The sequence below is a fragment of the Canis lupus genome, chromosome 4 (assembly GCF_003254725.2).
Source record: "Canis lupus dingo isolate Sandy chromosome 4, ASM325472v2, whole genome shotgun sequence".
Taxonomy (NCBI): domain Eukaryota; kingdom Metazoa; phylum Chordata; class Mammalia; order Carnivora; family Canidae; genus Canis; species Canis lupus.
In genome coordinates, this window is record NC_064246.1 from 83,220,163 (window position 1) to 83,234,494 (window position 14,332).

Consider the following 14,332-nt stretch of genomic DNA (forward strand, 5'->3'; position numbering starts at 1 on the left):
AAGAGCAGATTACACAAAAGCATGAAAGGGACTTTGCTCAATACTAGAATATTTATAAATATATATATTTTGTGTGTGTGTGTGTGTGTGTGTGTGTGGTTAAGGCTTCTTCCTACAAGCCATACTCTGACATGGTAGCTGCTCTGTTTTTCTATGGGATTAGAATCAGTTTTATTGATTTTACCCATCCTTGATGAAATAAGACAGAGTGAAAATGAGAATACAGTCGATATCACTTCTCACCCCTAAGGAGTTGGTACTGATGGTTTTCAGTTGGTGCAAATTCCAGTATCACCTAAAACTGACCTAGGAGAAAATCAACATCCGCTCTGAAAGAAGTCATATATCTCTAACTTAAAGTATTTAAACTGAACTTTATGAGATTATGTAAATTATAGCTGGCCCCTTCACCTTTACTTATTACAGATATATACAAAAAAAAAAAAAAACAAAAAAAAAAACAAAGAATTGGAAGAGGAAGAGATAAGTAAAACAAATGAAAGATTATCCTTTTTCTTCATTTCCCTCTAGCTTACACTTCTTACATACAGGGGCCGGTGAGTTAGCCTACCAAAGCTCCAAAGTCAATCAAGAAAAAGTCTTTAGTTTCTCATGATGCATAACCTTCCTTCAAAAATGTGCAAGTAGGCTGTTGTATATTACCGCCTGCTTTTTTCTATAAAAAGACTATGAAAACGTACCCATGTTCAAAATAGATAGATACAATATGTTGATGATGCATTCATTTATCAAATTTTCTTATTTATATTTAATCAGTACTTCAGTATCTACAGTTTTTCACTATTAAAAACAATGAGATACTGTGCAAAATGTTCTCAATAAACATCTCCAGAGTCATCCACTTTATGTATACACAAAGTGACATTTTTGTTACAAATGTCAAAATTGTTCCCTTGAGATTCGTAGCAGTTTATATGTCCAATGGCAATTAGTTATAATGCTATAATTATAACATAATTGCCAAAAAAGAATGAAATGGTATAATCTTATTTTACATCTTTAATGGGAAAAATAGCCTCAGGATTCCCAATATAAAACAACACTGTGACATGTTTAGACTACGTCCAATTGGACATGATCATTATAATTAAAAACAAAATTTTCGTTAGTGTTTCCATAGTGTGTATATTGCCAATTAATGAAAAACAGCCATTAGCATTTGTTCAGCCTTTATTTTCTAACAATTACCTTTTTGGTATTTGATGTCTATTAACTCATAATCCTCTGCCCTCATATCCATGAATTCTTTTCATACTATCTTACTTTCCTTTCTTATCTGAGGAAACGAAGGCAAATGTGGTTTAAGCAACCAGCCCAAAGGTTCACAAGCACTGTGTGCTCCTGTGGTGCTGCTGTGTTGTTTTAACCCCAGGGAGTGAGCCACCCATCTTCCTTGCTATTTTTTTCCTTGCTATTCTTATCACAGTTTTTACCACTGCACCATTATTACAAAAACTTCAATCCATATATTCGATGCGCATAAGGTAGTAAAAGTGTTATCTTAGACTACTCACCAGTAGTCTGGTGAGTAAAGCCCTGTATTCTGTGGATAGTTTAAATTATTTTAATAAGGAAAACAGAGTCAGCAAGACAGATAAAAGTGACCTATTCTTTACGTTGTGGCAGCAAATTATTGACTTTTGCAGAGACTGAGAAAGAACAAGTGGGCACGAGAGGAAACTGGGTATTAGAGTCAGCGTAACCGAGGGTGGAAGGAAATGCAGCATTCAGAAGTTAATGAAATCACCATAAAACCCAAAGAAAACGTTCAATTTAGTAATAAGAGTAAGTAAGAGTAAGGGGGAGATCCTTTTAGAGCCACTGTGTACCAATATCAGGTTTATGATGCTATATAAAGTATTTTCAGCTTCAGGCCTGTCAAATGCAGTTAGAGCCTGAGAAGGCTCAATTATTTTTCTGTAATATAGAGTCACCTGCTGTGGCATCGATGCTGAAGATACGCTATGGTAAGACTTCAATACACATTAAAGAGAAGTTAGAAATAAATGGACAATGATAGATGTGTATCAAGAAGTAATTAAGCATTTCACAGCAGCCATTGTTTGAAATGGAATGGCACTTTATTTCCCTATATAAAATTTTACTGAACTATTATCTGGATAGGTACTAGGACATTAAGTTTAAAGTTGTCTTAAACTGTGATTGAATGAGGGATGCTGTGTACAATGTAAGAAACCGTTAGAAATACAAAGTGGGTGATTTTGTGCCGTCCTCAGTATGGCTTCTTTAGAAAATAGGACACAGAGTTCAAGGTGTGCACATGGTTATCTTAGTATGGATATGAGATAGCATTAGCCGTGTAATTGCATTCATGTTCTATTAAAGAAAAATTGAGGGAGATACATAGTTTTGCGACTTTATGGAACTTTAACATATAAAATAAGCTGCACATATTTAAAGTGCATGTTAGATGAGTTTTGGTGGATGTGTACAACGGCCAAACCACCACCATCATCAAGATAGGGCACATTTTCATCATTGCTTTGCCATCCTTTTGCCATCCCCTTTCATCATGCCTTGGCTACCCCCATCCTCCATCAATCCCTTTCCTGCCTTCTTGGTTGAATTTCCATATTTTTAAATTTCTCCTAAATGGAATTATATACTCGTTGGTTGTGTGCTGTCTGCGTCTCACTCTTTGGAGTCAGCACAAAGACCTTGTGGCCCGGTTGTTGAGTACATAGGTGATGTGTTCCTTTTAATTGATGAGTAGTACCTCATAGTAGTTCGCTCTGTGAGTGTACCTGTTGGTGCATTTGGATGGTCTCTGTTTTTTTTGTTTTGTTTTGTTTTTTTTTTTTTTTTTTGTTACTATTGTGAGCAAAGTCAGTCATTTGTATATCAGTCTTTGAATGGAGATTTGCTTTCTCTTCTTCAGAGTAAATACTTTGGAATGAAATATATGCATCACACAATGGGCATCTATTTAACTCTTTAATAAACTGCCAAAATGTTCTCCAAAGGGATTCTACCATTTTGTATTCCCACGAGTAGTGTGTGAGGGTATAATCCATGGTCTGCATCATTGTCTGTACTGAGTATTGTGTTTTTTTTTTCTTTTTCTTTTTAATTTTAACTATGTTGATAGATGCATGGTAGTAGGAATGACTTTAAACAATTAAACATTTCATTCTGAATTAGAGGCTCCGTGTAAATTAGGATTCGCTAGTTCTAGTTTTTAGTGAACAGCAAATTAATCAGCTACTGTTTTTCACTTTGCTGCTCCCAGGTCTTTCTAACGTCCATAACTTTATACTCTGGACCTTCCCTGCTTTCTGACTACCCACAGAGGGGCAGAATATCTGCTTCATAAAGAAATAAACACATCTTTCTTTTTTCTACTAAGTAAACTGTTCATTACATAGTATTTTACGTGTATTTCTTTGCTGACTTGTGTTTTAATCACTGCTAAAAATGTGTGCGGCTTGGAATTTATATCCATAATTCCAGACAGCATTCGTTTTCGGTGGTTTTAAGTAAATTTGATATGAATTGAATTTAATGATCTTAAGGTTGAATATATTATTTACTTCATTTTGTTTGCACTTAATCATATCTACAAGATGCAAAATAAAATAAATCTGAGCTAACAGGAAAGGGGTGAAATGCCAAGCAATTGTGTCTACTGAAAGCCATTTGTTTTCTTTTAATTATGTCCTGTGCTTGCCTGTTTCACTTTAACTTTATACTAAAGTGTAAATGTAGAAAGACAAACATTATATGTTCTCATTCTTTTGGGGAATATAAATAATAGTGAAAGGGAATATAAGAGAAGGGAGAAGAAATGTGTGGGAAATATCAGAAAGGGAGACAGAACGTAAAGACTGCTAACTCTGGGAAACGAACTAGGGGTGGTGGAAGGGGAGAAGGGCGGGGGGTGGGAGTGAATGGGTGACGGGCACTGGGTGTTATTCTGTATGTTAGTAAATTGAACACCAATAAAAAATAAATAAAAAAAAATAAAAAAAATAAAGTGTAAATGTGGTTTTAAAAATACAAAATATATAAAAATAAAAAAATAAAAATACAAAATATATTAATGTTATATGTTCATTTTTCAATTATGTTTCCTAATTTAATTCTCAATCATTTTAATTAAACCACTTTTCATTTTAAATGACCAGGACAATGAAGAAATAGGCTAAGAATCCATTCTAGTTGTAATGTAACAATAATGTCCCTTAAAAGAGATGTATTAAAAAATAAAATAAATAAAAGGGATGTATTGTAGTTACTTAAAAAAAATAGCAACTTTTTTTCATGTACTCCATGTGCAATTCCAAATCAATGACTCGTGGCTGATTCTTAAGTTGCTTGAGCTATGAAGACAAAATTATTTTCCCATAATGTCATTTACAGAATAAAATAAAACTTGCATGACAGAGTGGGAGAGGGGAGAAAAAATGGTTTGCTCACAGCCTTTTTTTCTTGACTGCCTGATTATTTCTGAATTAAGTAGAAAGGATATCCCAAATTGTTACCCAAATAGGTAGCATAATTTAAGAGCTGACTGAAATCTTAGAGATAATATATTCTAATTTCCTCACATTTTCCAATGACATTTTTAAATGGAAGCTTTTTATCATTATTAGTTTTAATTTTTTTAAAGATTTATTTACTTAAAACTGTATTTACTTATTTGAGAGAGGGCAAGAAACTGATATATATATATATATATATATATATATAGAGAGAGAGAGAGAGAGAGAGAGAGAGAGAGAGAGAGAGTATGAATGGAGTGAGGGGCAGAGGGCAAAGCAGACTTCCTGCTGAGCAGGGAGCCTGATGCAGGGCTCTGTCCTTAGACTCATGAATCATGAGCTGAAGGCAGATGCTTAACCCACTGGGCCACCCAGGTGCCCCAAATGATTTATTTACCTATTTTAGAAAGAGATTGAGAGAGAGAGAGAGAGAGAGAGAGAGGAGAAGGGGCATAGGGAGAGAGTCTCAAAAGGACTCCTCACTGAGCATGGAGCCCAATGGGGGGCTTGAGCTTATGACACTGGATCAGGACCAGAGCTGAAATCAAGAGTCAGACACTTACTGAACCACCCAGGTGCTCCATTAACGGGAAGCTTTTTTAAGTGGTTCCAGGTTATAAAGCTAGTGGTGACAGAATTTTGAGTGTAGTCCAAGCTTTCTAATACCCAGTTGAGCTTTCTTTATTCCCAGAAGTTCGCAGTATTTCAAACTCATGAGTATTGGGTGCCTGGGTGGCTCAGTCAGTTAAGTGTCTGCCTTTGGCTCAGGTCATGATCTTAGGGTCCTGGGATCGAGCCCAGAGTCACACTCCCTGCCATAGCGGAGTCTCCCTTTCCCTCTGCCCCCACCCCAGCTCGTGTTCATTCTCTCTCTCTCTCACACAAAAATAAATAAGTAAATCTTCAAATTCATGAGTTTTTTTTTTTTAAGATTTTATTTATTCATGAGAGGCACAGAGAGAGAGAAAGAGAGAGAAAGAGAGAGGCAGAGACACAGGCAGAGGGAGAAGCAGGCTCCATTCAAGGCTGGGCTACCCAGGCTTCCCGAAAATTCACAAGTTCATATGAATGAAATTGTCCTCATTCATGTGAGCTGGCTTCAAAATGGGGACAATTTACCTTAAAGGCTGTTAAATTCAGCCATTCCACTTCTCTCCTTACACATAAGCAGAAACAGGTATAATATATGAGAATGTTATGTACACTATATGAGAATGGTAGTATTCAGCAAACATTCCTGTGTTAGTATTAGCTCAGTGCTGCTGCTGAAAGGTCAATCTGTTATTATATTGTTAGGCTGCTTGCTTGTTTTACTTATTTATTTCTTAAATTTAAAACCATTAACACTAATGTTTTGGGATTGCCTGTCTCCTGATAATTAAATCACCCCAAAAAGATGGAGGGAGGTAATATTTGAATCTGAAGTCTGGACAGAAGAAGATGAGATTGATGTAAGAATCATAAGACTGATATTTACACAATTATCAGAATAGAATAGAATGGAATAGAATGGAATAGAATAGAAAGCCTTCTTGATCTTGACTATTATTACATGAGAAAAATATGAGAAATCTAAGTGGAGAAATTTCGGGACATACCAATCACAACCTTCCTACTAGCTCAGAGTATTTTTCGTATTTATTACATGATAATCTCAATTCTCACTCTTTAGCACAAGCCCAAGTAAATGAAAGGAAGAGTGGTTTTCTATTAGAGTCTTTATTGATGGCAAAATGACTCAGACAAACATTTTTTTAGATTTGGTGAAGAACAATAACCTTTGTCTGGAAAGGAAGACATCAGATTTTCCACTAAGTATCAAAGACCAAAGGACAATTACTTGGCTCTTTTTATTCCTAATTCCCCATCATTAAAATATGAATAAAATACTTATCGTAACTTATATCATAAGATTCCCGTAAAAATCAAATGAGATAATAGGTGGGAAATTTCTTGGCAAAGTTTAAGGACTGAATTAATTTGAGTTATCATTATTCTTTTCTTTTAGACAGGATTTTTATTATTAGAAGCCTTGAAAAAGTGTGGTTACATTTCTCTGTAAGATTATGAATGTGTCTGATAATTTCAGCAGACCATAGGAAATGATGGAATCAAGTGAGGTTTAAGAAACTTCTAGATAATGCATAAACATGGTGGAAATGAATTCTTCAGGTCCATCATTCCTATGAGCTGTTACTTTCTTCTGCCTAAGAAATGAAATATCACAGGACATCAAAATCTTGGCTTATTATATAATTAAGTGTTCTTGACATGGACAGGTGTTAGGGTAAGGTCATTTTTCTGTTTACAAAACAATAATTACCATTTTTGAAGAAGGAGAAGAGATTGCAAAAGGAATTTTTGTGTGTGCTGATGAAATTACATTGTTTGGAAGTTCTAGATCATTTATTTTTTAGGCTAAAGAAATTTCTGTTGTTGGTTTCTTTTGCTGCTAAAATATAGGTAACTATTGTGGCTAAACTTTTATAGGATAATATTTTGTTAGTTACAAGACTTCATTTTTTAAAGATACAAATGTGTATTTTTCACATTAAAAAAATAAGAAAAGTTTCCTATTCTTTTAGAAGCAGGTATTCTTTTGTTGCTGTTGGTTTTAATGTTTGGAAATTTCCAAGCACGACGATTTTACTGTTCAAGTGACCTGAGCTTTAATGTCGGATTAGCTCTGTACTGGCTGGGAGGCACTGATAAATTTAGTTTGCTCCTCAGAATCTTAGCTTCACTCATAAAAATCTTAAAAAAATAATAATAATACCTGCTTGATAGGACTGTTCTAAGCATTTCATGACAACTGTTACAGTTAAAGTGCGTGCAAGACACCTGACATGTGGTGACAATTGAATGCCTAATATCTAGAGTTATCACTGCTCCATCTTCACCATACTTACCCCCCCCCATACTTATTCTTTGTTACTCATTTTTTTTACTTCTTTGTAAAATCAATTATTTGTTCAACTTGGGTTAAAAAGACTACCACAGAACCACTGATAGTCTCTGCAGGAAATATATAAGGTAAAAGACACTTGGAGCCTATGAGAACAAGAAGACCCATCATTTAGAAGTAAGATCGGTGCAAATCCTATGCAGTCGGGGCTTTCTGGGTAGAAACGACCTACAACAGCACAGTGTCAGCTGACCTTAGCAGACACTTGTTAGGGCCCAGCTTGTGCAGTTTTTCAAACAGCATTTTAAGTGAGCAGTGATGCTAATTACTAGGGTTCAAGAAAATCAGCACTGTCTTAATTAAAAAGTTCTAAAAAAGAGGTTGCTTTTTTAAGATCTTCAGAACGGGGCTTAAACCAACACAAGAACAGAGTGCTTTCATTGCACGGCCACCCAAACATGAGAACCTTGGAATCCATCAGATTTTCAGTTACAAGTGCTGTGTTAACAACTCGTCAGGCTCCTCACGGAAGAATTTGCCGTTGTGTTTCCTGTCGACTATTTATTTACAATTTATGTGCATCAATTTTGATTTAAGCAGCCTCTTTTCTACTGGAACACTCTAAGGCCAGTCTATAATTGGATAATGGATTTCCTGTTTAGCAGCCCCAGAAGCTACTCTCCCTCTCCTGGAGCATATGGACTGGGTTTCTTCGCCTTCACCTCTCCCCCTCCACCAGAGGAGGGAGCAAGAGTCCTCCTCTGCAAGGCACACAGGCTCAGCCTGGTCCTGGGGCTTCTCACCTGCGCCTCTGCTTTATTCTAGGATCTGTCCTATTATAGAAACTCGGTGATGCTCAAGTTTTATTTTGTCCAATAAGTTACAACAAAGAGCTTGCATTTTAATGAAATCCCTTTATCTTTCTTTTTTTTTTTTTTTTTTTTGGAAATGTATTTGGGAAACGAATGCTCTATAATGCGTTGCGCATCCCTTTATTGAAATGTGACATTTTTCTAAGATAGATGTTAATATTGAAATATTATGATGCAAAAGCGCCCCCCCTTCTGTCTGTCTTACAGGCACACGTCAAGGGAATGCCATATGTCCCTAGTGAAACCAACTTGGAAAAGCAGAAATGCTGAACATATCACACAGTACCATTGTGAGGGGACATTTGTCAGTTTTCTCCCTGGCAATGAGATTTTTCTCACCCTCAAGACATGCAAATGACTTTTTTTTTTTTTCATCTGTTCTTTTTATGTCATTTGGATAATCATCCCCTATGGAAGTGAGGGCTGTCAAAAATTAACCACTTGGGGCGTCAGTCTTTAGCTACGTGACCTTTTTGAGAAACCAGATCTCTTCAGGGGAGTGGTAACTTTTAGGGCAGAGCTGCCCAGGTGGCCAGTGGGCAGGTACCAGCAGGTTGTTCCCGGCATGTGACTGTATAAAAACGTTTGACATTTTTTGGGGGGAAAAATAAATAAATAAAATAAAACGTTTGGCACTTTGGATGCCCTCATCTTCTGGCTTGTTCTTGTTTTAGGAATCACTGTTTGCCCTGATAACGGGAGAGAGGATTCCGTTAGGTGTCCCGCGGTCACTCAGCCTCATGGTATCCTGCAAATGTTTCTGCAAAGCCCGCTGCTCACTTAAAATGCTAATTTGCAAGACCACACGTACCGGGGCAGGGCCGTATTCTCGGCGCCTTGGTTTTGAGCATCCCCGTCCTGCAAGCCAGCCTACTGAGTGCCAATACTTTCAATACATCAGAGAGTCGCGCACTCCGGAGGGCTGGGATCAAGCTCCAAAATCCATGTGACGTAGAGCTGGGTTGAAGAGTGTGCCAGGCTTGGAGCGGAGGCAAATGCAGCTCGTGCGCTCTCTCTCTCGCTCTCTCGCTCTCTCGCTCTCCTCTCTCTCTTTGTATACATCCCATTGCTTTAACCATTTTTCAGCTTGAGCCTTTTATTTTATTTATTTTATTTATTTTTTTATTTTTTGCAAATCAGCCCTAGCAGCCTAACTGCCTCCGCGGACCTGCCCCCTCGCAGGGTGCCCGGCACCTGAAGTCCCGCGGACTGCACTGCGCGCCGGCGCGCATCCCCGCGCTCCTCGCAGCCAGGCTTGCGCCCCCCCCCCCCGCGCGCCCTGGGCTGACCCCCCGGGCTGGGAGAGGCCAGATTCCCAGGGGAGGCCCGGGGAGCCCCTTCGCGATTCCCCGGGGGAGGGGAAGAGGGGTGCCCAGCGAGCCCCCGGGAGCGCCCCCCGCCCCAGCAGGTGCGTGGCCGCGGGGACCCGGCGGGAGCCTGACGCGGCGCTCAGGGAGCCGGTGCACCCCGTCGGCCCCCCACAGCTCCCCCAGGGGTCCTCGCCTGCTGCTCGCTGCCCGCAGGAGCCCCGGAGCATCGCAGGCTGCCCTGGGCGTCCCCGCAGCCCGCGGTGGGGCGGGGAGAGGGGCCCTAACCTGACCGCGGGGAGCGCGCGGGGGTTAGGGACGCAGCGCAGGCGGCCGCGGGCAGGTGTCCATGGCCAACTTGGGCCCGTCCTCCCGGTTCCCGGCTGATGAGACGCGTTCCTCGCCGGGGTCGCAGGGAAGAGCTCCGCCAAGGTAAGGGGGCTGCGCGGGCCGGGCTGCGTCGCCCCGAGTCGTCCGCAGGGAAAGTTAGGGACCCCGGGGCCGGTCTGCACTGCAGCAGGCACCTGGCTGCGGGCGAGGCCGGGGGTGGGGGGAGCAGGGTCCCCCCGCCTCGCACCCGCGCAGGACACAGGGGCACACGGGAGCAGGCCCCCCTGCTCCCTCCCCCAAGCTGGTTAGGGACCTCAAGAAGTGTGCGGGGCTAAGGCGGCTGCGTCCGGGTTGCAGGGGGTGGGGGGCTGCACAGGAAAAGCTTCCAAGTTAAATGAGATGGGAAGAGAGGGTTTGCAAACGAGAGAGCAAGGGTTTTGTGCAGCTTTCTGCTTTCCCGGTGACCCCGGGCTCCCTCCGGGTGGGTGAAAGGCTTTAGGGCTGATCCCTGACTGTTGGAATAGTGTCCATTTAGGAATTAAAATCTCAATGGTAAAGTTTCTGATGTAGCTGTTCACACACACACACACACACACACACACGCCGAAAAGGCATTATTAGTGTGCTGATTTATAGTTCTTGCACAAGGGACCGAGTTCTTTCATGAAATAGATGAACAAAAAAAGGAAAGAGAAATTGGCTTCTTTCTAAAATGCTTATTATTTATTTTTTTTTTTTGAAAGGACACTTCTCCAATAAGGGATTAGGTGTTTGCTGAAACGTTGGCTTTTATGTTTGAGGTTGCTCTTTGTTACCAAACTAAAGTGAATGGAGGCGAAGCTTGATTGTGCACAGTTTAGGGCAATTATCTAGGTAATTAGGATGAGCCAGTCCACATTATTTCCTCTCCACCTGTCTTTCCCATGAGTTCGTTAAGAATATCCGGAGAGAATGGAGGAATTGTTTTCGCTTTTCAAAGTTAGGTTTAATTATCTGGACTTTTTCTTTTCTACTTTACTTTGCACCTATAATCTAACGGTTTTAGCCCATATTATGGTAAATTTCTATGTAATCAAGAATAATAAAGTAATTCTATCACTATAATTATATACGATGGGTTGATTTTGCCCCCTAAGCCTGTGAGAGAATGATAGCAATCACTTAGCCTGTTATAATGTAGTACTTCAACATGATTTTCAAATGATGAAACATTATTTAAAATATAGGCACATGTCATTATAATACACAACTGAATTTCAATAACTAATCTCTTATGCTAAGACATAATCGAAATATCTAATAAGTATCTAGCTGCTTTCCTGTAAAGACGTATAGTGGTATCTTGAATGTGCTTTGTAGAATGAGCACTCATATTTCATGAAATGGTGATTCCACCTTCCTCCTATGGGTATCCTGAGATGTAACATTTCACAAAGATGTCAAAACACTCTTTATCTTAATTGGCTATCCTTCTGAAATTCTCTAGAGAGCTTTTCAGGCTGATGTCGAGGTTACTACTTCTCTCACAGGAATATAATATTTTCAGGATACCCATAGGCATTGACATGTACCTGCTGGTTGTCTGTATGTTTTTAGCCAAAGCCTGAAGACATTTATCTACCTCTGTTGCATTGAGACTTCTGTTTTCTCCAGGGAGTTGGTTTCTCAGCTGATTTGAAGAACCTGAGACAAATGTGTTGACTACAGCTCATTGCTACTGGGTTTGGAGCTTCTCTCCTTCTTCTTCTTCTTCTTCTTCTTCTTCTTCTTCTTCTTCTTCTTCTTCTTCTTCTTCTTCTTCTTCTTCTTTCTTTTCTTTTTTTTTTTTGTTTTTGTGACACTGATAAACAGAAAGAGGCAGCATTAACCAAATAAGGCCACATTTGCAATCCCCACACTTGTACATTGCTTAAACTATCTCCGTAGTATAGACTATCCTTGGGCCAAGTTCACAACTGATGGTGGCGAACTTATTATCCTACCCAATAATCTTTTATTGGAAGCACTTTCTTGATGTATATGGCCATTGAAAGATGTGGTATAGTAGAATAAAACATTTACGCCTAAAAAATGAAGGCAACTGTGGCTCTTATTCAAAAAGTTATACCTAAAGTTTTTAAAGGGGTTTTATCATTGTAGATGTTGTCTTCATTTGCATTATACAGGCTGAAAAGAAAAAGGAAAGGGAGAAAATCTTGGGTACAATTGAGAATTAGGAGCAATAGCACCTGAATCCTCAATCAGATTTCCCTTTTTGTTTTTCTTCCTTCGCTTATTATATTATCCCCAAGTGCCACCTTACCTCTAGATTCTATATTGAATCCCATTTTTCATTTATTTGACAGTAATTTATTCCCTCTGTGAGATCAGAAAGCATCTTATAGGATAAACTCACTTAGAGTAGACAGTTTCAAAATTCAAACCAAAAAGTCTGTTAAAACTTTCCTTATGATTTATAACCTGCTTTTCAGTATGTGGTAGTTTCAATAAAAGACGACTGGGAGAGGCAGTGTCTTACAGGTTTTCTAGATACCGAACAGCTGGGATACAAACTTTGAGTATATGGTTTTATAATCATTAGGTCAAAATGATAACATCGAGGTTGTTTACCCCAATTCTCCAAAGGGGAGATGTGGGCAAGGAGAGGATAGGTAACTGAAGCGAGGGCAGGCCGAAGTTAGTGGACCCCTGATTCATGCTTAGATCGCGCTGTGTTGAAAGATCCTAATATTTATGCTCTACCTTGTTATCACCTAGTATGTGGTGACCCTTTCCGATGTTTGACATGACACTCGTGAATATTTTAAGACGATTGATAAGATAGTACAGCTTAATTATATTACCTACAAAATAGTTTAACTCTTGATTTACTCAAAATAAGTGACTTCATAAATTCTGCAACTGCCACTGTTTGAAACGAGCATGTTTTGTTCTCTTTGGTTCTAAAAGAGGTCAGTGCACAAGCGTTTGCATCAAGCTGACTCTGATTACTGTGAACAGATAAAGCTCTCTACTATATGGATAATCAGCACTGAAATGTAGTATCAAGAGGAGGAGATATACTCTCACAATAAAATCAAATTATAAAGTAGAGATATGAATTCAATGCCACTTACTCGAAATGAGATTAAAAGGAAGTTAAGGAGAATTCATGTTCATGGCAAAAGACATTCACAATATTAGAAAAGATAAAAGAACTAACAGTTGGAATTGAATGTTGGAAAGTGGACTAAAAAGATTAATACTTAAAGGTACAGAAGTGTGTTTGCTCTACCGACTTCATATAAATCTTCCTGGGTGTACACAGAGGTTTGCTATAGCTAATGTTGCTGATTTGTGACAATATTATCCAAACCAAATTTTTCTTCCAGTCTATGTCAAAAAGGAAGAGGTCTTACAAAACCTGGAAAATCTATCATGATTGGCTGTCGTATCCAAGGGTGTACTGAGATGGTAACTGGAAGTTAGTTAGGCAGCATAGTTATAAAATACCATGTATTATGCTCCAACATGTTCTCAAACTTTTAAAAAGTTAACGGTGTAGCAGATATTGTGAATAATGGATGCAATAATGATTAGAAACACGATCAATAAATATATATGTGTATAATATCCAACTCCCAGCCTACTTACTTTCCATTCTCTAGGGGTTATTTTTGGCAAGTGATTGGCTTATCCTAGTTGTGTATAAGAATAACAGGAAAACTAAGTATATATAGTTAATCTCCTTTATTACTATTCCCCCAAAATAAACATGATCGTATTAAAAAGCAGTATTGCAGAGGAGTCTGTTATGTTCATGATACATACATAGGTCTCTCCATCCAGAAAATGTGCCTGTGTCTAGGCCCCCACGTAGGCACAGTAGATTTGACTTGGAGATGTTAAGAGAATCTTCTCTAGGATGACCAATGGTTACCGTGTGGATTACAAAAGAACCATGCCAGTACGGGATACTCTTTACTAGATAATAAATACCTGACTTGGTGACCTTTAATATGAAATTAATATGTATAACAGCAGTTGACGGACGGGCAAGAGCAGACATTGAAAAACACAGAGATGGTAGCCTGCAGAAACCATGAATAAGCTGACGTCATGAGGTGGGTAGGAAGGAAAGAAGAGCTTAATTCCCTTAGGTCAGTTAGAAGAGATGCATGTGCTGAGTCACCATAATGGCTAAGCACAGGAAAGAAAGCCTCTCCCTTGTGGAAGGGCAACGCGTCTGTGTCATCCTACATGATCATTCAGACACACCAGGCAGTGGTGAGGCATTTTCCTGTTTTCCACACTTTTCTCTGTGGTTGTGGTCTCATTTACTAATGTAAGCTGAGTAAATCTTTATTTCTTACAAACTAAAAGATTGTAACTGGCCCCACATCCTAGGTATTCATG

At 39.1% G+C, this 14,332-nt stretch overlaps 1 protein-coding gene across 3 annotated transcripts in view; it reads left to right on the forward strand.

The window, feature by feature from the left end:
• The window catches only part of CDH12 (cadherin 12), a 963,430-nt gene that overhangs the window by 578,203 nt on the left and 370,895 nt on the right, over positions 1–14,332 (forward strand). The window contains exon 1 of one of the 3 annotated variants that reach the window (XM_025436285.3): positions 9,797–10,039. The exons of the other annotated variants lie outside the window; for them this stretch is intronic. The gene's annotated coding sequence lies outside the window, so the exon portion shown is untranslated. Of the gene's footprint in view, positions 1–9,796; positions 10,040–14,332 lie in introns of those variants that run through there. 3 annotated transcript variants of the gene reach the window in all.